The sequence below is a fragment of the Ixodes scapularis genome, unplaced genomic scaffold (assembly GCF_016920785.2).
Source record: "Ixodes scapularis isolate PalLabHiFi unplaced genomic scaffold, ASM1692078v2 ptg000312l_1___fragment_3__unscaffolded, whole genome shotgun sequence".
In the NCBI taxonomy this organism is placed as follows: Eukaryota; Metazoa; Arthropoda; class Arachnida; order Ixodida; family Ixodidae; genus Ixodes; species Ixodes scapularis.
Window position 1 is genome coordinate 816585 of NW_024609958.1, and position 23498 is coordinate 840082.

At 42.2% G+C, this 23498-nt stretch overlaps 1 non-coding gene across 1 annotated transcript; it reads left to right on the forward strand.

Moving 5' to 3' along the window:
- Positions 1 to 22540: 22540 nt before the first annotated feature.
- Trnaf-aaa lies at positions 22541 to 22622 on the forward strand. The gene has a single exon. It is a non-coding gene; the product is annotated as a tRNA-Phe (tRNA).
- Positions 22623 to 23498: the final 876 nt, after the last annotated feature.

The window sequence follows — 23498 nt, forward strand, 5'->3', positions numbered from 1 at the left end:
TCGACGCCCGCGACGCTCTGCTTTCTTCTGTTTCCTTCTTTATTTTTTTGGCACAAGTTCGCCACATTAAACGTTTATTTCTTTCTGTTTATTTCCTGTTTTTTGTTTGGTCACCACTCGTGACAGTATCCACGCATACCGTGCGCAAAGCTATTGAAAAGATGCGCCCGTACAAGCTTGGCCTGATTCATGGGTTGTTGCCCGGAAACTACGAAAAGCGGCTCGATTTTTGCCGAGACGAGCTCCTCAGGATTGCACAAGATCCATCCCATCTTCAGTTTCTGTTGTTTAGTGATGAGGTTATATTTCACCTGGACGAGCAGGTGAACACACAGAACTGCCACTATTGGTGTTCGACGAATCCGCACTGGAAGCTCGAGAAAGCTTTGCAGTCGCCGAAGGTAACAGTTTGGTGCGGAATCTGGAGAGAGGGCGTCGTTGGCCCCTTTTTTTTTCAGCGACAACGTAACTGCAAGCACCTACCCGAAGATGATGCAGGATGAGTTCCTTCCCGAGTTGGAAGCACTGCACATGCAACCGAACTAATGCATTTTTATGCAGGATGGTGCGCCACCTTTCTGGTCTTCCAGTGTAAGGCACTGGCTGGACAACACCTCCCCAGGGCGCTGGATGGGCCGGGGATAATTGAACGTGCCGTGGCGAGACCTGGCAATATGCGAATTTTTCGTTTGGGGGTTTGTGAAGTCCCAGGTGTACAAGGGCCGCATCCCCACACTCGATGCCTGAAAGCAGCGCATCCAGGCAGCCTTTGCTCTTATCACGGACGAGATGCGAGCTGCTGCATTCGGAAAGTACGTGACCAGGCTTGGGCTGCACTTGGCGCCTAGGAGGCCACGTCGGAGCCCTGGTTCCAACCGAATTAGAGCCGAAGTGCCCTGCCTTGAACTGACCTGACAACAGTCTACGAAACCAACTCCCACCTTCCCGTCAAGTGTACGGTTCATTTATTTTAATACCCTGACAAAGGCCCTTTTTAGGGCTGCCAAATGCTGTCGTCACGGAGCCTGGCCACTCTTGACGCGCCTGCTATCGCGTGTCTCTGAGTGCCCATGCAAATTAGATTCTTTGTATGTGCCCTGTTGTCTACTCAGATTTCGCTCGCTTTATTACTTTCGTCTTATACAGTCCGCTGTCGCACACAATGTTATACCTGTATATCAGGGAAAGGCTCACGTCACAACAACAAAAATGCAGAGCCAACTGGTGAAGCAACAAAACATCTTTATCCACGATTAACAAAAGCACTATAGAAATAAACAAATTAGCGAGCCTAACCTGAGTTTAAAGAACAGTCCACTAACAACCTAGAATTGTACCCAAACGTAGCAGAGCACATAAGAAACGGTGTAGCGGTGTTGTGCCGCAAACCGCTAGACCGAAACCTAAACTACCCAAAAACCCCTGGCCGATTGAGCCGCCCTCTCTGAGTTGCGGTCGCAAACAGAGGCATTTCGTCTGCTGTTTCTCGCGGACGACGTGTTCTCGTAGACGAAAACAGTTTTTTACCACTAAAGTTTTATTCCGGTAATGGTAAGTGTTGACTTTTAGGTATCTTGGTCGAACAACTGGGGCTGCGTTTTGAAGGAGTTGAAGTCCCCATGTCTAGTTGTGTTTTTCTTTTTTCTTTTTTTGTGGTGCGAAATGCCAGGTTTCGGATCTCTCACAAACACCCGGTATTTCTTGCCGTTGTTCTTTTTGCGTGTGAGGTAATTGAACCGCTTGTCTGAAATTGTAAATGCTCACTTCATCGAATACAGATTGTTGCGGAATATGTTTCCTTATAATTTATGTATACTTGTTTTTGTATAAAAACGGTAAATCACGTCTTTTTGTAATATCAAGCTCGAAACATATTCGAAATGCAAGATCTTTGGTCAAAGAGGTTAATATTTAAAAAAAATCACACATAAGGGACAGAACAGGAAGCAGCTATTTGCAAGCAGTTGGGAATAGACATTAACTTACACCTACCTGCTGTCCGTATAATGATTTGGCGCCGTTTCAAGTTTTCCACGGATCACTATGTAACAAGTGTTCAAATATTTCATCGTCTAAACTTAGTTAAACTATAGGAACAAGAAGAAAATGTTTTCTTTCACATCGTGATCTAAACTCTACCAACACGTTTGCTTGGAGTTGTTTTATTGCTATTGGTATCAATCAACTATAAATGTTTTAGTTATTTAGACAATGCGAATTAACTATGAAAACATTTGCTTCCAATTCAATTAAAAAGTTGGTGAAATAAGTTAAAACACTCCATGTGGTTCTGGTTTAAAGGCCGATCCTACAATTTGACATCTTTCGTGGAAAGTCGTATGCTATACTCTGTTTCCCCTTATATTGTACTGCAGCGAAGGCTAGGAGCGCGAGCTCATAGCGTTGGCAGCTGCACCTAATTCACGAGAGCTCGTGCCGCCGAGATGTGCCGTAGAGCAAGAAGCTCGCGCTTGTAGTCTTTCCTGCGGTACACCACACACACACACCTTAGGGGCTGTGTAGTTAAATCACTGGGCCTCATGGCAGGCATCTGTGTCGGACGGCAGTCCGACAGACCATATCATTTTATTATAGATTTGGTCAGTGAATTAGGTAATTTTGTACGTTCTTCTCCGAGCGCACTTCGATTCTCCATAAGAAGGCCAGCTGGATGGTGCATGCTTGCTTTAAGCTCGTCAGCGTGCGGATTTACCTCGCTGATTTATGCAAATTAAATAAGGCCTATGAACTATTACTGTGGAACTTAAGCTTTTTAAAGAAATGGAGTGCTTGAATGATGCAACACCGGCCTCTCGTCGATCAAGAACGCCCCTGTGCGTGGCATATTCTTTTTGTTTTAATTGTTATTATTTCTTGAGCAAGCACACACTCAAATCATGGAAATAATCTTGTAAAACTATGGAAGGGGCACTCCAATTAGGTTCTACAATGTGTAAAGATGTCTTCCTTGTCTATTTCCTTAATATTACAAAATTGAGGAGAGGGCGTTTATTGTGGAAGCGGTAGATGGTCAGTAATTTACGGTACGTGTTTCTCGTCGCCGTAACTCTATACGTCTCATCGCGCACCGATCTGCGCTTCGCTGTCGCCTTTCCTGAGGTACCTGCCGTATCTGTATTGTATACCCACTACGCAAGATAAGTTCGGCATGCTGTTCAGACGTTCCTTCACTTTACTTCTTGTGAGATCAGTAACATTCTTTGAGATTTTAGTCAATAAATCAATCGTTAAACGGCTTAAAAGTTTGCAGGTCACCTAAAGGCAAGGATTAATTAATAACATTTTACTTAGAAAAAAATAGCAGTGGTTGGTCATTGATCGAACACACAGTTTACAGCGCGTCTGTCTGTCTCCGATGAAAATAAATCCAAGAGAAGCTATTTTTTATTTATTCAGAATACCTCGCATCGCCTTACAAAGGCATTATTGCGAGGGAGGGGTACACATACATTTGAGAAAAAAGTACAAAGGTACAAAAAGTAAAAAAAAGTACAAAAAGTGCAAAAAGCGCGAGGCCGAACATGAGATAATAATATCAATTGTTTTTAGGTTTATGAAGCATCACTTAACTCATGGTTAAAGAAAGAAGTGGCACAAGTTGTAGAAATTATTTCCTCTGGCAGCGACTTCCAGTCGCTCGTTGTGCATGGAAAGAAGGAGTATTTAAACACATCCGTTCTACATTTATACTCTCGCACTTTTTTGGAGTGATCACGCCCTCCTGATGAGTAGTGGGCAGGCAGCATGTACTTAGGTTTGTCAATGTCGAGATAACTATGAAAAATGTTGTAGTAAAATTTTAGCCGCATAGACCGCCTTCTCTGGAATAATGGAATTAATTCAAGTTCTATCTTTAGTTGAGTCACACTTGATCCCAAGTTATAATTACCCGATATAAAACGATCTGCTCTATTTTGAACTGCCTCTAGCTGGTTGACAAGGTAGGCCTGGTGGGGGTCCCAGGAGACACAGGCGTACTCTAAAATTGGTCTAATATAGGTTAGATACAGCGTTCGTTTGGTAAACTTGGGACAACCTTTAAAGTTACGTCTAATAAAGTTCAGCATTCTGGTCGCTTTCGTGGATGTGTAGTCCACGTGTTTGGCCCACGAAAGGTTTTCTGTAAAATAGACACCGAGGTATTTGAATTCAGAAACAGTTGGTAAAGAAATTTCGCTGATAACGTATTTGAAGGTGACAGGCTGTCTCTTGCGCGTGAAACATACAGGATTACACTTGGTTATGTTCAAAATCATTCCCCATTTTTCGCACCAGGCGGATATACGACAGATATCTTTCTGCAAAGTCAAGCAATCGGACGTGTTATGAATTTCAGAATAAAGTACGCAGTCATCAGCATATAGCCGTATTTTCGATTGTATGGAGTTAGTGATATTATTGATAAAAATTAAAAATAAAAGTGGTCCCAATACAGACCCCTGTGGTACTCCGGACGTAACCCCAACATTACACGAGCTTTTGCCGCTGATTAAAACAGATTTCTTTCTATGAGATAGGTAATCGCTGAGCCACGCAAGAATGTTGGATGGAAAGTTTAACGTCGCTAGTTTATAGATAACGAACGCGTGAGGTCCTCTGTCGAATGCTTTTTGAAAATCAAGGAAAACACAATCTACTTGAAGCCAGTTATCAAATGAAGTTGCAAGGTTATGGTAGAACTCAACCAACTGCGTGTCGCAAGAAAGCCCTTTTTGTAAATCCGTGGTGTGCGGTAGTAAGATAGCAGTTTTTTCCAGATGATTAAAAATGTTGCTATAAATTTTGTGTTCCATCACTTTGGAGCACGTACAAAGGAGTGAAATAGGTCTGTAGTTTTGGACATGGTCTTTTGGGCCGCTTTTATGTATGGGCCCTACGTTTGCTGTTTTCCACTGGCTAGGAAGCCGTCCACTCGAGAGAGACTTTTTAAAAAGGACTTCTAAGTAAGATGAGATGATTCCAGAGCATGATGTGAGAACACGATCGGGTATACCGTCGGGACCACTTGCTTTGTTGAGCTTTAATCCGTTCACCAAATTTAGTATTCCGTCTTAAGATATATCGACTTCATCCATCTTGTCAAGGAACCCTTCGCGAGTTATCAGATGCTCCTGTTAACTACGGATGAAAATACGGAATGGAAATAATTATTAAAGAGTGTAGCTTTTTCCTCTTCACTTACAAGTTGCCCGGAATCACTAATGGGGGAATGCCGATTGAGGCCTTATTTTTTGACTTAACATATTTCCAAAGCTCTTTCGGGTTTTTTCTCAGTTTTTCGTCAAGAGAGGAATGAAATTTCAGTTTGCATTCATCCGATTTTGTTTTAAATTGTTTATTTATTTCGGCTAATTGTAAACGTGAAAATGTGTCATTCTTTTGTCGATATTTCAGGTATGCACGCCCCTGCTTTTTAACCAAGGTACGCAATTCTCCATTCATCCACGGCTTGTCTCTACGTCGCCTGCAACCGAGTAGTTTGGAAGGAATGAATGCATTGACTAAGGAGTTTACTTTATTTCTAAAGAGGTTCCAAAGAGTTTCAACGTCGAGTTAGTGAGAGAGCTCTCTAAACTCAGAGAAATAGTCGCATAGGTTATTGGAAATACCTTCATAGTTGCCGCGTTCGTAAAAGAAGACTTTCCTAGGGAAATGTGGCCTCTTGATTCCGCGTATATTGGTTAGTCGTCCACCTACAACTTCGTGGTCACTAATTCCAGGAAGGCTAGAGACAGTCGATATTAGGCCTTCCCTGTTGCTAAAAAGCAAGTCCAAAGTTGTCGCCCTTGTTTTATCTATTCTTGTAGGGAAGGATACATCCTGGTGCAACTGAAAACTTGAAACAAAGTTAAGGAACGTTTTATATGCCTTAGCGGTATTCAATGTTACGGGTTGACGACCTGCCCACTCCACATCTGGGAAGTTGAAATCGCCTCCAAGTACCAGATTGGGTGTGTCTATGCTTGACAAAACATCAAATAGAGAAAACATTGCGCGTTTGTCAGGGCCAGGAGGTCTATAGAAAGAACCGACTGTAATAAATTCTCCATTTTCTGACGCAATCTTGCACCAAACAGATTCACATTGGATACTATTCACTCTGATCTCAAAACTTTTAAGGGAGTATAGAGTATAGAACAAAAATAAACGTTTGTGGAAGTAAATATATATTGGCGAGCTTTGAAATAGAGTTTAAACTATCCAACCTGTTTGCGGCTCAAAGTTGATGACTCTCTAGGCGTCTCAGCATGCCACCCAAAGCTTTCTCTCGACGTCGTGTGTCATGACGTGGGGATCAAAGCAGTTAATGAATACGGGACGGCTCGCGAAGGCCTAAACAAACGAACCTGTTTGTCTCCTGAAGACGCATCGGGAAGTAAAATGTTGTACACGTGATTTCGGTAAAGGGATATTAGGTAATGAAAAGACAGGCGCCCATTGTGAAGAATATTCTGAACATCTGAAATTATCGACAATGAGGAGTGCAGATGTTTTGCATGTAATGGAACCCTGCTTTTTTTTTTTTACATATCACTTTCCGAGTTTAATGGGCAACTCCACTATATTCCGAATATTTCAAGATAATGAGTGATTCCGCATTAAAAAAAGCACTAGTAAAAAAAAAGTACGTCATTTGCTTCTGCAAAAAAATGGAATATGTATCGTTAAAACTAATTTTTAACACGATCAGAAATTGGAATTGAAATTTCGGCGCTGTCAGGGCAACATTGTCCTTGGACCGCCAAGAACAGGGCTATAGCGTGGTACGAGTTGTCACGTGATCCTCTACGCAACGACGGGCGGTATGGGGGCGTACGCGTGCCAGGCGGAAGTGCCGTCTGCGCCGCATTCTTCACAGCGTTTTGGGGTGTACGACATTCGACGACGCCTGCATAACTACGACATAAGTCGACGCACGTAATGTCCGTCGTGTGAAGGAAACTTCAGACAATAATCACAAACTCTGAGACGACGACGGCGGTTGTGACGCGGGAGAAGGCGGTAACGGCAGGACTACGGCCATGGACCACGGCGGGGCGGCCGGACGGCTCCCAAGAAGCGCGGTGCGCAAGCGCGTTACGCTAATCACGTGGACACCGCTGAGCGCCGAGAGGATACGTTGCTGACCTCACCCGTTACGCTTGCCCGGAGACGTAAACACAAGAAAAAAGGGGCAGTACGTGTCGAAGACGTTTGGATCAATGTTGGCTACGCCCCCGCCGGAGCCTTGTCTGCGCTGTTGGTTGCGCCGCATCCATTCGCCTGCTCGAGTTAGCCGATTTCGGCAACTTAGCAAGTCGCAAAGTTTGCCGGACCGTTCAAGAAACATTGAGACGGAACTAGCTCGTTATATTTGACGTGTGGTCTTCGTAGGTAATGCTAAAAGGAACTGCATTGTTTTATTTTTAATGAAGCGTAGTTGATTTTCAAGAAAACTAAAAAAAAAACCTGTTGTTGTTTTTTTCATGAAATTTAACACTGATTTTACGTTTCCCGATTTCCACTAAATCCATTAGCTTTTGTGGGACTATTTGGTACGTGCTTGTACAAAGGCGCGACTTTCAATAAATTTCCTTTTGCGAGGGCCTGGAAAATATAAAACAAATTTGGTGGAGCTCAGTCATTCCAGATGTGCCTTCAGGAAATACTGCATAGGACTTTCGCTCTTTCCACCTCAATGTGAAGGCGAAGCCGATCCACCTCTCCTCCACAAGCCCGAAATGCTCAGAGAAAACAAGTAGAAAGGAGGTGACTACAGACTACATCACGTCTCGATTGCGCTGTCAATATTGCTCTATAATTTGTTTTTCGCGTAAAGTTAATTTGTTGACACACGTTTTCCAGCCAAACTGATAAAAAAAAAGAAAAAAAAACACGTTGTTTTTTTAGGTGCTCTTTAAACATAGTCAAATCGTAACACACCATCACCGGGGTTGCTACGCTCGACGTCGGAATATAACAGAGCCTTCACTCTCGCCGTCTGGTAACATATCTAGTCATTGACATCATTCGCACAAAAAAACAACAACGAATTATACTTACAGCTGCCAGTAACTTTGCAAGTGCACTTCCCTGAGCGGCAACTGTACTCGAAAATAAGATTTAAACGATATAGAAGCCTCACCTTTGTCCAAATACCTTTTACTTCCAAGAGCGAGCAAAACCATTAAGGTACAAATATGCAATTATCTTGAGGTGAAAGTCTCAATGCTTGAGAAACACATGCTGGGGATCGCATTATCAGCAACGCCAACAAGTCAGTCAACGCCATTTGGCACTTGCGGGCGCACTTCGCAGGCGGCAAATGTTCTATTTCCTTGAATATATCATCCACCACAGAGACCTGGCACACCACCAGACTTTGCAAAAAATGGCCTATCTTTCCATAAAAAAGAGCAAAAAAGCAAAGTTTTGAGCAGACAGAAAAAAATAAATAATATCCCGAATCACAACTCGCAATTGCAACGAGGCACGAAGCGAAAAGCGAACGGCGCATTAAGCAATTTTGAGGCACGGCGCGATGCTGCTAGTCTATACTCCGTTTTTCAAAACCGTCAATACACTAAAGATCGAACCAATATTCGTTCCCTCTAATAGATTCAAGTTCTCACCCCTTGCACTATCTTTGACAAACTAGAATTCTCTTACTAACGAAATTGGTATCGAATGTCATCATTCTGTATTTCGCGAGAAATGGTTACATTTGCTATTGTGATTATTTACTATTTTTCTTTTGTTCTATTAGTCTTTATTGAGTGATACCAATCTCAATGTCTATGTTTATTTCGGCTGCTTAAAACAGTTTTTATGCATACGCGCGAACATCGCTCCAGATATTAAAATTGCCTTGAAGTAATATTAACTTGAAGTAATCTGTATTTTGCGCGAAATGCTCAACTCCACTTCAATGATTTCCTTTTCTTAGGGAGTTTTTGTAGACCGCATTTCACCCTCCGCTAAGCCATACGAAATGAAGAAGCCGCTACTGCGCCTGCGCGCCGATGGCCTTGGCTGTAGAGTTCCAGGTATCGTAGCGGGTTGCGGAGATCCTTGCGGGATGGCGAAAACGCTCAACGAAAACTCCCTATTCTCTTGACTAAGTCTAACTTCGTTGCGCCTGCCAAAATTTGACTTATGTATATTTATGAACTTTCTTTGTGCAGTGTGGGCAAATTGGATTGAACGCAATTTAAACTTTTTTTAAATTGCGTTCAATTTAAACTCGAAGCTGGTGCATTCATTAATATAGACTATGAATTCATTATATTTCTAAAATAAAAAAATAAAAAAAAACTGGTTTTATATATGAAAAATTGTCGCTAAGCCTTTTATCACAAAATCAACAGAAAATTGTTGGGGGCTATTCTGGTGTTTACTACGATTGAAGAATTTTTTAAATAAACAAAAAATAGATAGAGTTGGCTTACATATTCTTCACTTAATTTGGCCTATATAAGCGCCACAGTAACACATATTATTTTTATTGTACATTCAAAGTATATGCAAAGATTGCTTTTGGTCTCTCTTGGTTCACTTACGCGAGGAAATCTCTCCAGAATTTTAGGGAAAACGTCCAACAAATTTAGGCACCTCTGTAGTAAATCCTAAAGTGATAAGTTAAAAAACCGATTTATGCGGCCATCTTAAATTGCGTTCAATTCATTTCGTACGCGCTGTATATTACAAAACTTGTAATATACAGCGCGCTGTATATTACACACCTGTATATCACAAAATATTACAAAACTACTTTCTGCATTTTCGCACTCCCCCCATGTAACACATTGCTCGAAATGTCATTGAGGGGTAAAAACTTGAACTTGAACATGACCGCACTTCACGGACTGGAGTACGTGGACTATACAGGTTCGAAAGTTTAAATATTACACTAGTTATCTACAGTTAAGGACCAGACCTTTCCATTCTCTTTTAGAAGTAACAATGTTAGTTGTAACACCTTATATTTAACACTAACCTCGTAAGGGAATAATTCGATATTTTACGACGTAATCTTGAAGTAATTTTCTTACTTAAGTAAGGGTGTGATTGTTATCTGTTACATTTTGTTTTCATTCACCAACAACAACATACAAAACGCAAGGCCTGTCGTTATTCGGATGCTAAAAACTTTCTTCACTTCACCTAAAACCTCGACAATTCAAATCCTATTTCTCATGGTTGTTCTTCGATTGTAACTCGCCAGCTACTTCGGCCTCCGCGAAAGGGGAAGCACACTGATACAAAGCACCGGACTCTCGGCGCCAACAATAGTAGGCAAACTCTGAAAGTCAGTGTTTCCTTCCAACGAACAAAAAACTGTCAAAGTGCACGCGAGGTTGTGTCGTGGATCTGTGCGCGCCTTTACTTTTTGCCTTTTCACTCTTTTGCTTTCGAAGATGCGGAGAGGACACAAAACAATCGTCGACTGCGCGTCTTGAAAAACATTGCCCACCTCGGTTATAAAGACGACTAATATTTTATGTCACAACAGGCGGAGAAACTACGTTTTTCTTGCCGAATAAAGTTCAACGCAAAAACCGACTGAAATTGATGTGACATTAACTGGCAAGCTGCTCAAAATGTATTTGGTTCTGTTTCTCACCTAATGTTCTACAAGCTTCAAGTTGCCTATCATCTGTGTAAGGCTTTTCGTTTCTCATATTTTTGTTTTAAATTTACAATATCAGGATACGTTATAGGTAATATATGGTAACTTTCAGCGATGATGGTACAGCGGTTTTAAAATCATGCTCCATAGCTTCTGGATGTCCGGCTTCACAATGAAAATGCTTACTTAGACCTTTAAGGAGTGGAAGTATGAAGTAAGACTCTTAGGTAGGTCGTATTTCAAAAAATAAGGATTGCGGCTGTCTATGTGGAGACGCTGCCGTCGCCTCACCTGACACTAGCCTAAAGAAGACTGAGCTGTGCTACGGCCGACCCGTGCTATACGTGGGTTTTGGACGGCATCAAAAAAACGTGCGTCTATACTTCCGCTTTATTCGACGCTATATTTTTATTTTATAATGGATTCTTTAATGTTTTTGGTGTCATGTGTTTAAAAATTCAATCTTCTTATTTACCGACGTCTCAAGCAAGGCACGATTTCTGCTCAGAGCCAATGCAGTAGTGATATAATAGCCTGACCTCGAGTATATTTGCAAGGTGTGATTACTGTGTCTTGCCTTTTTCCTGAATCACTGTTTTCCAATATATTTACAGGCTAAAATATGTTTATATAATATATTGACATACATTATTTTTATTCGAAGTTTTAGTATCTGTATTCCAATGTTTTTAGCTTTGCTATTCCAACAGCGTCAAACTCCGACTGTAACAACGTAGCATTGCGCTTACACCAGGACAGAGAGCCGTTCCATGTTACTCAAGGAGCGCGCTGTGCAGTGCGTCAGGCATTTGTGTGTGCCTCAATTGAAGAAGTGTTCAGCGCTGTGGACGACATCATCACTGATAAACGGGGCAAGACGTCCGACTAGACTTTCGAGAGCCAGCTGTTGCTCAGTGTCAGTAAAGTGTGACTGGTGGCAAGAATAAACGCTTCCACAACACTCTTCTGTTTTGTCTCTTGCCCTTGGATAGCAATGTAGAAAGTAACGCCGAGAAAGTAAAGAATTAATTCTTGGGGTAACGGTCACTTACCTTTGTGGAAGGGTAATCGTAAATGTAATTAGTTGGAATTTGGCATTATATAATCTTAAATGTAATTCCTTTTTTTTTTAGTAACATGTACAAGTCTGGTACGAACTGTACAGATATTTTTATTTTCACATTGTGACGAGACGTCCCGGATTTTGAGAATGAGAAACTCTGTTAACGATGAGCTATGTGGGGTACAAGCATCTTTGTGAGCTAAAGCCGGGGTCACACTGCTCGTATACCATACAAAGGACAGTGTACAAGCACGACTCACAGCAATACAGCTCAGGCTGACTGTATTTTCTCGATTTTTCTAAAGCATTCGACAAGGTTAATCATAAGTTACTAATGCTTAAACTTTCTTCATTAAGCCTAGATCCTAACTTGTTAACCTGGCTGGAATGCTTTTTAACCAACCGCTCACAATATGTAACTCTAAATGGCGTTAATTCATCCCTGACTGATGTTGTATCGGGCGTACCCCAAGGTTCAGTTTTAGGCCCGCTTCTTTTTCTAATATTCATTAATGATTTACCAAGTTGTGTTTTTTCCTCTATGCATTTATATGCAGATGACTGTGTAATTTATCGGGAAGTTCATGATGATGATGACGTACGCATTTTGCAATCTGATTTAAATAATATTACTCTTTGGTGCAAAAAATGGCGTATGGAATTAAACCCTAACAAATGCAAACTAATGCGCGTTTCCCGGCAAGGCGCACGCCCTTCAAAATATACACTAACCGACATTCAACTTGAATCTGTAAATTCATACCGTTATCTGGGTGTTACTATATCGTCGACATTAACCTGGAAGCCTCATATTGATATAATAATCGCCAACGCTAACCGCATGTTAGGATACTTACGACGAAACTTCAGAACGGCCCCAGTTAACTTAAAACTTCTTCTTTATAACACTCTTGTGCGGTCAAAATTGGAATACGCAGCCTCTATTTGGGATCCTAACCACACGTTTCTGCATAAAGCTCTCGAACTAGTTCAAAATAACGCCGTTCGTTTCATTCTGTCTAATTATAATCGAACAGCTAGCATATCATCAATGAAATCCAGTTTATTGTTACCCTCTTTGTCATTGCGCAGAAAGTTTTTTCGACTTTGCCTGTTTCATAAAGTGTATCATCATCAGTCGCTGCGAGACCATTTCTTTACATTGCCTAGCTATTACTCTTCCCGTCTGGACCATCGGAATAAAGTTGGATTAACACGTTGCCAAACAAACACTTTTTTTTATTCATTTATCCCGCATACATCAAACGACTGGAACCACCTTCCAGCAGATATCGCAACTATACCTGATTATTCTCTTTTTCGCCAATCTTTGTCTACATTTCTGTTTGGTGAGCCAACATGAGTCATTTTATTTCGTTTATTTTTTTCCGTAAAATATATTGCTTGCCGCTTTTGCCAATGGCTGTGTGTTTTTGATATTTCAATTTCTTGTTGTTTGTTTTTTATTGTTTTGTCAGTTTGTTTTATTTTCCTTTGCCCCTCCCCTCTACAATGCTTCGGCGCTTGAGGGTATGTACAATAAAATAAATAAAATAAAATATGCGTGGTTCGAATTCCGCGTGCCAAGGTTCTCTTTGAACTCCTTGCCATGAAGAATAGGCCTCCTGCTCTTCCCAGGTGGCGCTGCGAAAAGAAAGGAGTTGTTAGGACCTGTTCTGCGTACTACAAACCTGAGCGTCTCAAACTGTCACACATGTAGAAGCGTGCCTGCTCTGGTGCGAAATGCGAAAACAAGGAAGATAAAAAAGAACAAAAAAACTCTTAAGGCCCGTTCACACTCTTGCGACCTCTTAAAACTGGGTTCCATGAAACTTCTTGCAACGAGAGCAGAACCGTGTATTGGAAGAGTTTGGCCAATAGGCGGAGCGAAGGCCGACGCCAGCGCCGAATATTCCCCCCGCGCTTTGAGTGTAAACTAAATTTGTGACACAGCGTCGACCAATCAGGAGACCGCGACATTCAAAGCGTGAAATAGAGGCGTTCAATGTCGGCCTCTCTGCTCCATCTCACAAATGTCGGCAGTGAAGAGAAAAGTACAGGCGCGTGAACCTAGCTCAGCAAAACGCTTTTGTTTGTACGAGAACTTGTGCATAGGAGCCACTTTCCAAAGCCACGCGCTCGTGCCCATGCCTTTCTCTGCACTGCTGATGTTGGCTTGTTAAAACAGCGTCCTGTGACTGGCGGAAAGAAAACTGTGCAAAGGGTGGGGCGCGCGAGCGTCTGGAGACGCGGAGTCCCGCTCGGCTCGTGCGCTGGCTTTGGCAGTGCTTTCTTTACCCGTCTCGGCTGAGACGCTGTTCCTAGCAAGTTGGCCCTGGTTTGGAGCGCACGTTCGTTTATTCTACACTTGAATATTGGCGTGACGAACACCTCGCACGCACAAAGTTTTCAGTCACTGAGAGTCACACTTTTTAACTCAAGCGACGCTAAAACGGCTTGAATTAGTCGTGTCACATATTGAAAGCACACGACCACTGCTAGGGGCTGTTTCGCGGCCTGTGGTTGGCCCCGAGACGCTCGCCTATTCAAACCAATGTATGGCCGAACTCTCTCGATAAACGGCTCTGAACGAGAGGACACACTGGCGCCATCTATTGGGTAGCACTGTAAACTTGGCGGTCCGGCATATTTTCTATTTCTCTCGCGCATTATCGTTTCTTTATTCACTAGAAAAACTTTTGTCAACGTTATAAAATAGCTTTTCTTAGAGGCATTACGCACATTTGACCTCGGAAATACCGCAAAACCTTCGCTCTTGTGAAATGCAGTTCCAGGGTCAACGCACAGATTGCGCCAGCGTGCCAGTGTGTTCTCTCGTCGTAAGAAATTGTAAGAGGTTCATGCGAGCTGGACAAGATTGATGAAAATAATCCCCGGAGAAGGGGAACAAGGGGGACAAAGGACATCTCCTCTCGTCTCTCTCGGTCGTACTCGGTTGCAAGAGTGTGAACGGGCCATTACACCGTCGAAGGACAGGTCAAAGCTAAGACGATAAGCGCGTCAACCAAGAAACACCTTAACACGCAATCCAAAGAAGGGGGAAAAGAAAACGTCAGGACGCCGGATGTTTTGACGTCACCACGAGAGATAAGAGAGGCGTACTCTAGCGGTGGTGGCAAGGGTGTGGGACTAAATTATGACTTGTTGTACGTCACTTCCGTCTGGAGGGCACTCAGCGCCGCACAAGGGGAGTGCCAACCCTTGGCAGCAGCCGTATTTTAAGTTGCGAAACATGGCACCATGGGGCTCGCGACTGACACGTTCAGCCTATACTGGAAATCTAACAATCCACGGCTAGAGGTACATGAAAACGTCTGGTGCTTGGAATAAAACTTCTGGCTCCGGAATCTTATCCCCGGGTGCCTATTTTTAAGGCACAGGCGATAAACCCCCTAGCAACCACGCTCACGCCGGACTGGCTGCTCGTAGAGATGGACGCAGCCACCGCCCCACATGCGCACGCGCTATTGCATGCGTCACAAGAAAAAAGAAAAAGATAGGGGGTTGCAAGTTTCCCCGTTTTGCTGGGACACTTTCGCAGTTCTTGCGATGCCAACTTGGATTTCGGATACGGACGGCGCGGGTATCATGTCTCGTTATTGACGTCCTTTGCCCCCCCCCCCCCCCCCCCCCCCCGAAAAAAAAAGAAAAGAAAGAATAACTTCCTATGCTTACCGCAGCTGGTAACTTTCCAAGATCACTTGTCTGAGTTCAAGTGTATATGACCGATCAACCGTACGGGAAAAGACAAGTTAAACAGTATAGAATCCTCATCTTAGTTCAAATAACTCTGAGCTCTAAGAGCGGGTGAAACCATAAAGAAACAAAAATATACATTTATCTTAAACCGAATGTCGCAATGCTTGAGAAACATATCCTGGGAATCGCATTGTCAGCAACGCGAAATAACGCGATCAACGCCGTTTTGCACTTGCCAGACGCACTTCGCAGACGGCAAATGTTCATTTTCTTTGATTATGTGGTTCACCCCAAAGACGTGGCGCACCACCAAACCTTTGCGAAACATCACCTTTATCTCCATAAAACAAGAACAAAAATGCACAGTGTTTGAACAGATATGGAAACAGAATAATATTCAGAATTACTGCTCACCATTGCAACGAAGCACGATGGGAAAAGCGAACGGCGCATTAGGCGATTTTGAGCCATGGCACGGCGCCGCTAGTCTCGCTCCAGTGCGCCACCTGTCCTAATCGAAAGGTTCTCTACTCCGGTTCTTGATACCATTAATGCACTAAAGACTGAACGAATATTCGTTAACACTAATTGATTCAAGTTCTCATTTCTTGCACTCACTTTTACAAACTGGAATTCTCTTAGTGACGAAGTTGCTACCGAAGGTGATCCTTCTGTGTTTCGCGAGAAATGCTTAAATCTGTTTTTTTTTTTTTTTAATTCGCTTTGTTCTTTTATTTTCAATGAGTGATTCAAATTTTCTTTCCCCTGTTTAACATAGTTCTTATGTATACTTGTGAACATTGCTCCACATATTTAAATTGTCTTCAAGAAATCTGTATTTTACCCAAAATCTTCAACTTCATATTCTTGATTTACTTGCCTATGTCTAACTTTTTTCCGGTTGCCTAAAATTTGCCTATATATATATTTGTGAGCGTTCTTAGTGAAGCGTGGACGCAATTGACTGAATTCATTTTCAACTTACCGCATAAATCGGTTTCTTTACCTAGCGCGCTCGGATTTACTAAACGGGTGCTCGAACCTGGTGCATTAATTAATTGAGAGTTTGAATACATAAAAAAACCGTAGTTAAAAGAAAGAAAATTAAAACTGATTTTTGAAAACAATTTCGCGAATTCTTTTACATCACAATCATCAGAAAGTCGTTGAGGGCTATTCTGGAATTTATTATGATTAAACAAATGTGAAATGGAAAGAAAATAGAATTGCCATATCATAGGTCTCCTGCTCTGCCTAGGAAGCACTGTGAAAAAAAAGGACTTGTTAGGACTTGTTCTGCGTTGTACAAACTTGAGCGTCTCAAGCACTGATCTCAACGACAATTGCTGGATCGCGTTTGCCCGCTCTGCGAATGCGGTCACTGGCGGCCATCTTTAGGTAGAGTTATATTACCTCTAGCCAAGGTACAGCTCCTGCAGCCATGAATTCATCCATGGCAGACAGCCTTTTGGCAGGTGTGGTGGCAGGCTGCCGTCAAAATAGGGTGGATGATATTTCGTGCTTGATTGAAATTATTTGACGAAACATGTTTTTGAAACCCAGCGTGAACGGTAGCCCGATCTTTGAGGACCCGGTGAAAGTTTCACGAAATCGCAGCACCGGGGGAAAAGCAGCACAGCTCGCATCGAAAGTCGCATCAAAATTAGCATCAAAAGCAGACGCCGGTACGGAGTCTGCTTTCGATGCGAGCTGCGCTGCTTTGGTACAGTGTACTAGATCCACGGCTATTTTATGGCACCCGGTCGCCATTGCGCTGTCCGCCATATTACTATGATGGCTAGAGATGATATAACTCTACCTAAAGATGGCCGCCAGTGACCGCATTTCGGTCCATAGGCGGAGCTGGTCAAACGCGATCCAGCAAATAGACATAGAGATCAGTGGTCTCAAGCTACCACACATGCAGAAAGGTGCCTGCTCTGGGCGGAACGAGATTACGAGGAAAATACAAAGAAGCCAAAAACTTTCCAACGCCGTCGAAGCACTCGTCAAAGCTAGGACGATAAGAGTGTGAACCAAAAAAACGCCTTGTCACGCGTTGCAAAGAAAAAGGGGGAAAAATACAACGTCGGTACGCCAGATGTTCTGACGTCACCACCCAGAGATAAGAGAGGCGTACTCTAGCGGTGGCGGCAAGGATGTGGGACCAAATTATGACTTGTTGTACGTCACATCCGTCTGGAGGGGACTCAGCGCCGCACAAGGGCAGTGCCAATTCTTGGCAGGAGCCGTATTTTAGGTTGCGAAACACGGCACCAGGGGGCTTGTGGCTGACACGTTCAGCCTATACTGGAAATCTAACAATCCACGGCTAAGGTATATGAAAACGTCTGGTGCTTGGAAGAAAAGTTCTGGCAGCAAATCTTTCCAGGTTCCATTTCCTTTATGAAAAGATTTCCTGAGCTCAAAAGATGGTGGGCTGCTGTAGGACGATCGCTCCGGTTTAACCACTTTGCTTTCTAACCACACGGAGTGAGCATTTGCACGTTGTTTCATAAAATCACACTAAAAGATTTTTCTAAAAGGAACGTATCCAATCGTACCGACAATACATATAATATATAATTAAAAATATTTAAGAAATATGCTTTGAGTTAATTTAAAACAAAAAAACCCTCTCTCTCTCTCTCTCACACTCTCTCTCTCTCTCTCTCTCTCTCTATATATATATATATATATATATATATATATATACAGGGTGTTTTTTTTTTTGGTTCTTACACATTTGTTTAAAAAAAAAAAACGTGAAAGCCACGCTAATGCGGTTTGTGCAGGTGGGCTATACGGCCAGGCGGACATTATGTGGGTGGCTAATCGTTGCGATAGGTCGGTTGATTAATTAAAATTCGTTAATTAACTTTTTAATTACTAAAAATAAACATATGGTTTCAATTAGAAACTTGCTGAGCATCATCGAAAACCCCTAAATCAACTGTTTTTAGCAGGATATAACGCCGGGGCAGCATTTTACGGCGTTCTGTACAAACGCTCCATTTGGACGCGTTTCTAGATTTCGGTTTCTTATCGGAGCGCATCTACGCACCCACGATCTTGCGCCCTGGTGGTCCCGGCGCGAAGCCACCTCTTCACCTCTCTCGTAGAATGGAGGGAAGTACGGCGCAAGTCTGTTGCGCGTTTCAGCCACTGGGGTCCCGTCCGAGGTGCCCGCAATATGACGGAGGCTTATTGCAGAAAGGCGCCGTGGTAACCGAGCGGTCGGTTGCACGTCAAAAGATCCCCAGGTGGTCGAAATTAATCCTCAGTCCTCCGCTGGGGCGTGCCAGATGCCCGTCGTAGGTTTGGCACGTAAAACCCCCAAATTTGATTTTTCAGCCACTGGAGAGGAGGACCGCGGGCGCGGTGATGCGCTCTGATAAGAAACCGAAATCTAGAAACGCGTCCAAATGGAACGCTTTTACAGGACGCCGTAAAATGCTTCCCCGGCGTTATATCTTTCCAGAAACAGATGATTTAGTAGTTTTCGATGATGCTCTACAAGTTTGTGATTGAAACTATATGTCTATTTCCACTAATTAAAAGTTAATTAACGAATTTTAATTATTAGCCGACTTATTGCAAATATTAGCCACCCACATAATGTCCGCCTGGTCGTATAACCCACCTGCACAAACCGCATTAGTCTAGCTTTCACGGATTTTTTAAACAAATGTGTAAGAATAAAAAAAAAACACCCTGTATATATATACATATATATATACATACATATATATATACATATATATAGATGTGCATTATTATTATAGCTTGTTTTATTTGTTTCAAACAGACTATAAGATCAGAATTATTCGCCCGCGCGCATCCTACTTTTATTTAAAAGCAGGGAATAAGGTGTCATACACTTTCAGCCTTTGGAGGCCAGGAGAGGAGAGGATATTAGGTGCTTGGACGACGCGCAAATCCTACCAAGCGAAAAGGATTGAGAAAGGAACTTTGCAATTAACACGAATCCTTTCCTTATCCAACTGTAACAAGGTATTTGAACAACCATACTGACTTTCCGGACACAAGGTCTGGTGGAAGTGGGCTGAAGATGGCGCTGATGATCAACCAGAGGCCGGTGTTGCATCATGCAAGCACTCCATTTCTTTGAAAAAAGTTTAGGTGGCATAGTAATATTTTATAGGCGTCATTAACTTTGGAGAAATCCGCCTGGCGAACCCACACGCTGACGAACTTAAAACAAGCACAAAAGGCTAGCTATGTCGAGCCTTTTTCGGGAGAATCACAATGCACCCGAATACGAAAGTACTAAATTAAGTGGTCGCTAGACAAATCTATGATAGAATGAAGTCAACTGCTCTGTCATTAAAATATAGGGTGCTATAATGAAGCTTCTTGCTCTAAGTATTGCGCACCGGATACGTACTATAAAGTGAGTGTCCTAAGCGTGATTTTTGTAAGGTAATTCATCGTAATCTTTTCAAGTTGGTTCATTTTATCAATGAATGCTGGAAAGAAAGGTGGCATTAACATCTTTGCGGTATTGATGGGGCACATGTTCTGCGTGTTTTGAAGAATCTGGAGGCAGGGGTAGGGATTCAATGCGTTGTCGCTAGCTGTAAAATTTTTGTTGCTGAGAATAAATCGTGCGGAGCGGTTTTGGATATCTTTTATATGGAACTTCTAACAATAACTGACGGGGATTCCTCTAATGTCATGGTATCAATTTGTCCACGAAAGCACCTTTGATATACCACTGGAGCAGCTTTTAGCGATCCTTACCGGGTTGCAAAAACATCAAGGGGACACGCAGTGTTAAACGATAATCCTTAACAGGTAACAGATTACTTGTAATTCATTGGTTTTTTAAGTAATTCTACAATTGCGTCGTTACATTTTCGCAACAGCAGTTTATACACTAATTTAATAACAAACATTCTATAATTTACTTTTAAGTTTGCTCGTTACTTTCATAAAAAATATAAACCAACTACGGCAGTTAATCCTATATCTCCAGTTGATTGACAGCGCACATTTAACGCTAACTGGAGCATGCAACACAAATGTGACCTTATGCAAAGTAGCACGCCTTTTTGTGTTTTTGTTTCTAGCCGTGAGTTTAATTCCATTGGTATTTTTCGCTGAAATCCGGCGAAACCACGAGTGAATCATCAGGAGATCACATAGTCGTAATCGATTGCATGGGCCAGTAGATTTCAAATTAAAATCGCTTTAATAGTCCATTGGCATGGGTTGTGCACTCTGTGTGACTGCACGGGATTTAGCATGCACACGAAGAGCCAAAGTTACAAAATTACATATGCTGTTCATGCTTCTCGAAGCTCTGCAAATTTAGAGAAACTATAGGGGGCTTTGGTCATAAGGTATGTAACGTAATTTTCGTCATGCATCATATAAAATCAGTAACCAAAATTTGTAAAACCTCGCACTTCATTTGGTTTTCGCTTGAAAGTTTTTTTCTTTTTTTGGTACTTTGCGACAGAACACGGCGCAGTTTAAAAAATGACATGGTCACGAGCTTATATCTGTCGAAAAATGTCTAAGGTGTACGAGGAAGTAGTGCGCGCAACCAAAGCTGCTCCCAAACCTGCGCTGTCGCGTTCATGCAACGTCCGATACTGCAAGCTTCGCCCTCTGCGCGAGCTCTCTGCCTTCGACGGCATTTCGGAGTTTCGTTAGTACGCAGCCAAAGCACAACGGAAGCCAGCGGGCCAGAACTAGATTATCATCGACCGCAATTTTACCCTAGCTGCTACAGACAGATGAGATAAGCTCTAGAATATGAGACAGTAGAATATTCTTTATGCTGAAGCGTGCTGGTAACGTTGGAGACATAAAAAAACATCATAAAGGGGATGTGGAGGAGAAACACCACCGAACTAAGTAACTGAAATTTTATGATAAACATTTTGAATTAACCCCCCAATTATCGCGAAGATATATATATATATATATATATATATATATATATATATATATATATATATATATATATATATATATATATATATATATATATATATATATATAGGGTGTTTTTTTTTTATTCTTACACATTTGTTAAAAAAAAAGACCTGAAAGTTACACTAATGCGGTTTGTGCAGGTGGGTTATACGGACAGGCGGACATTATGTGGGTGGCTAATCTTTGCGATAAGTCGGCTAATTAATTAAAATTCGTTAATTATATACTAACCCACCTGCTCAAACCGCATTGGTGTAGCTTTCACGGTTTTTTTTTAAACAAATGTGTAAGAATAAAAAAAAACACCCTGTATATATATATATATATATGGGTATATTGAAGTCCTTTCGTGATGGGGAGGTTCTAAAATATAAAATATAATTGCGCCTACAGAACCATGAAACAAATTTTGGCGCGAGCAAACGTATTTGGAATTACAGCAACTGTGTTCACAATGATCATTCTGAGGTCATATAAGAATATAAAGGGAGGCGACAGTATTGACGAGAATGTAAGTCGATGGGTGATCACTTGTGTTAGTCATAACAGTATGAGTGAGTGCATTATTGCATTATTTACAATGCAGTCATTTTGACGGTAGCGGATGTGTGCAACAATGTGAGTAGTAAAAGATTCAGATTTTGTTATCTGACCCGTTCAAAATACGTGGAAACAGACAAGCAGTGGTCGTGTTAACGCCCCGCGTCGGTTTTCGAACGGCTTTGCTAACTCCTGCGGTCTGGCTGCACATGCCTCGTCTTTCAAAATATTCGCACCAATCGAAGAAAAACGAATAAGGCTTACAGCAGCCGGTAACTTTCAATGACCTTTTGCCTGAGTTCAAGTGTATCTGACTGCGCAACTGTACGGGAAAAGAAAACTTAAACGATATGGAATCCTCATCAATACCCAAATAACTCTAACTTAAAAGAGCGAGCGAAACCATAAAGTAAAAAATGACCGCATCTCCACGTGGTGAATGATGTTGATTGGGGCGGAGCTCTGGTGGTGCTGATGAAACTGATTTTGTTCATAGGTAGTGCTGATGGTGCTGGTTTTGCTTTTTATTGCTCATAGGTAGTGCTGAGTTCCGGGCTGCGTTTCGAGAACATCCCCAGCTCTATAGTTACTACCATATCTCAGAGCCCCCTAGTCGTCCCGCAGTCGTGGCCGAGTGGTTAAGGCGATGGACCAAAAATCCATTGGGGTCTCCCCGCACAGGCTCGAATCCAGTCAACTGCGCAAACATTTTTTTTTTTTTAAGAAGACAAATGGGATGGCAGTCGATGTGAGCACGGACGCCGGACGGACAAGGCTGGACCCCCAAAAAAATATGCATTTCGCTTGACTTGAATGTCGCAATGCTTGAGAAACATATGCTGGGGATCGCATTGCCAGCAACGCCAACAATTCAATCAACGCAGTTTTACACTTGCGAGGCGTACTTCGCAGAAGGCAAATAATATTTTCCCTTGGTTATAATATCCACTGCAGACACAAAGCACACTACCAAAGTTCATTTAAAAAAAAACGCCTATTCTGTATAAAAAAATAAAAAAAACACGGTTTTTGAACAGACAGAAAAACGAAATAATATCCCGAATCACTGTTTGCCATTGCAACGAAGCTTAAAGGGAAAGCGAACTGCGCTTTTGGCAATTTGGAACCACTGCCCGGCGTCAAAAGTCTGGCTCCAGCGCGCCCCCGAACCCAAAGGAACGGTTCTATACCCCGTTTCTCAATACCGCCAATAAACTAAAGATTGAACCAGTATTCTGACGCACTAATAAATTCACGTTGTTACCTCTTGCACTCTATTTTACTGACTGGAATTATCTTACTGCCGATGTTGCTACCGAATGTGATGCCTCTGTATTGGGAAATGAAAATAAAGCTTATTATTATCTAGTTGAAGAAATGGCATTTTTCCGGGCAGTTTTAGTTCTAGCTTCTTTCATTTCAAATATTAAAGTTTTTTTCTGAGGATCCAAAAATCTTTTTAGTTTACCTATGTGCATAATACATAGCCTAGGTTTCTGGCGAGTTAGAGTTAGGAGGTTGTCATATTTGCTTACTGTGACTTGTTAATCAAAGCCTTTAATACTGAAAGAAAATGAT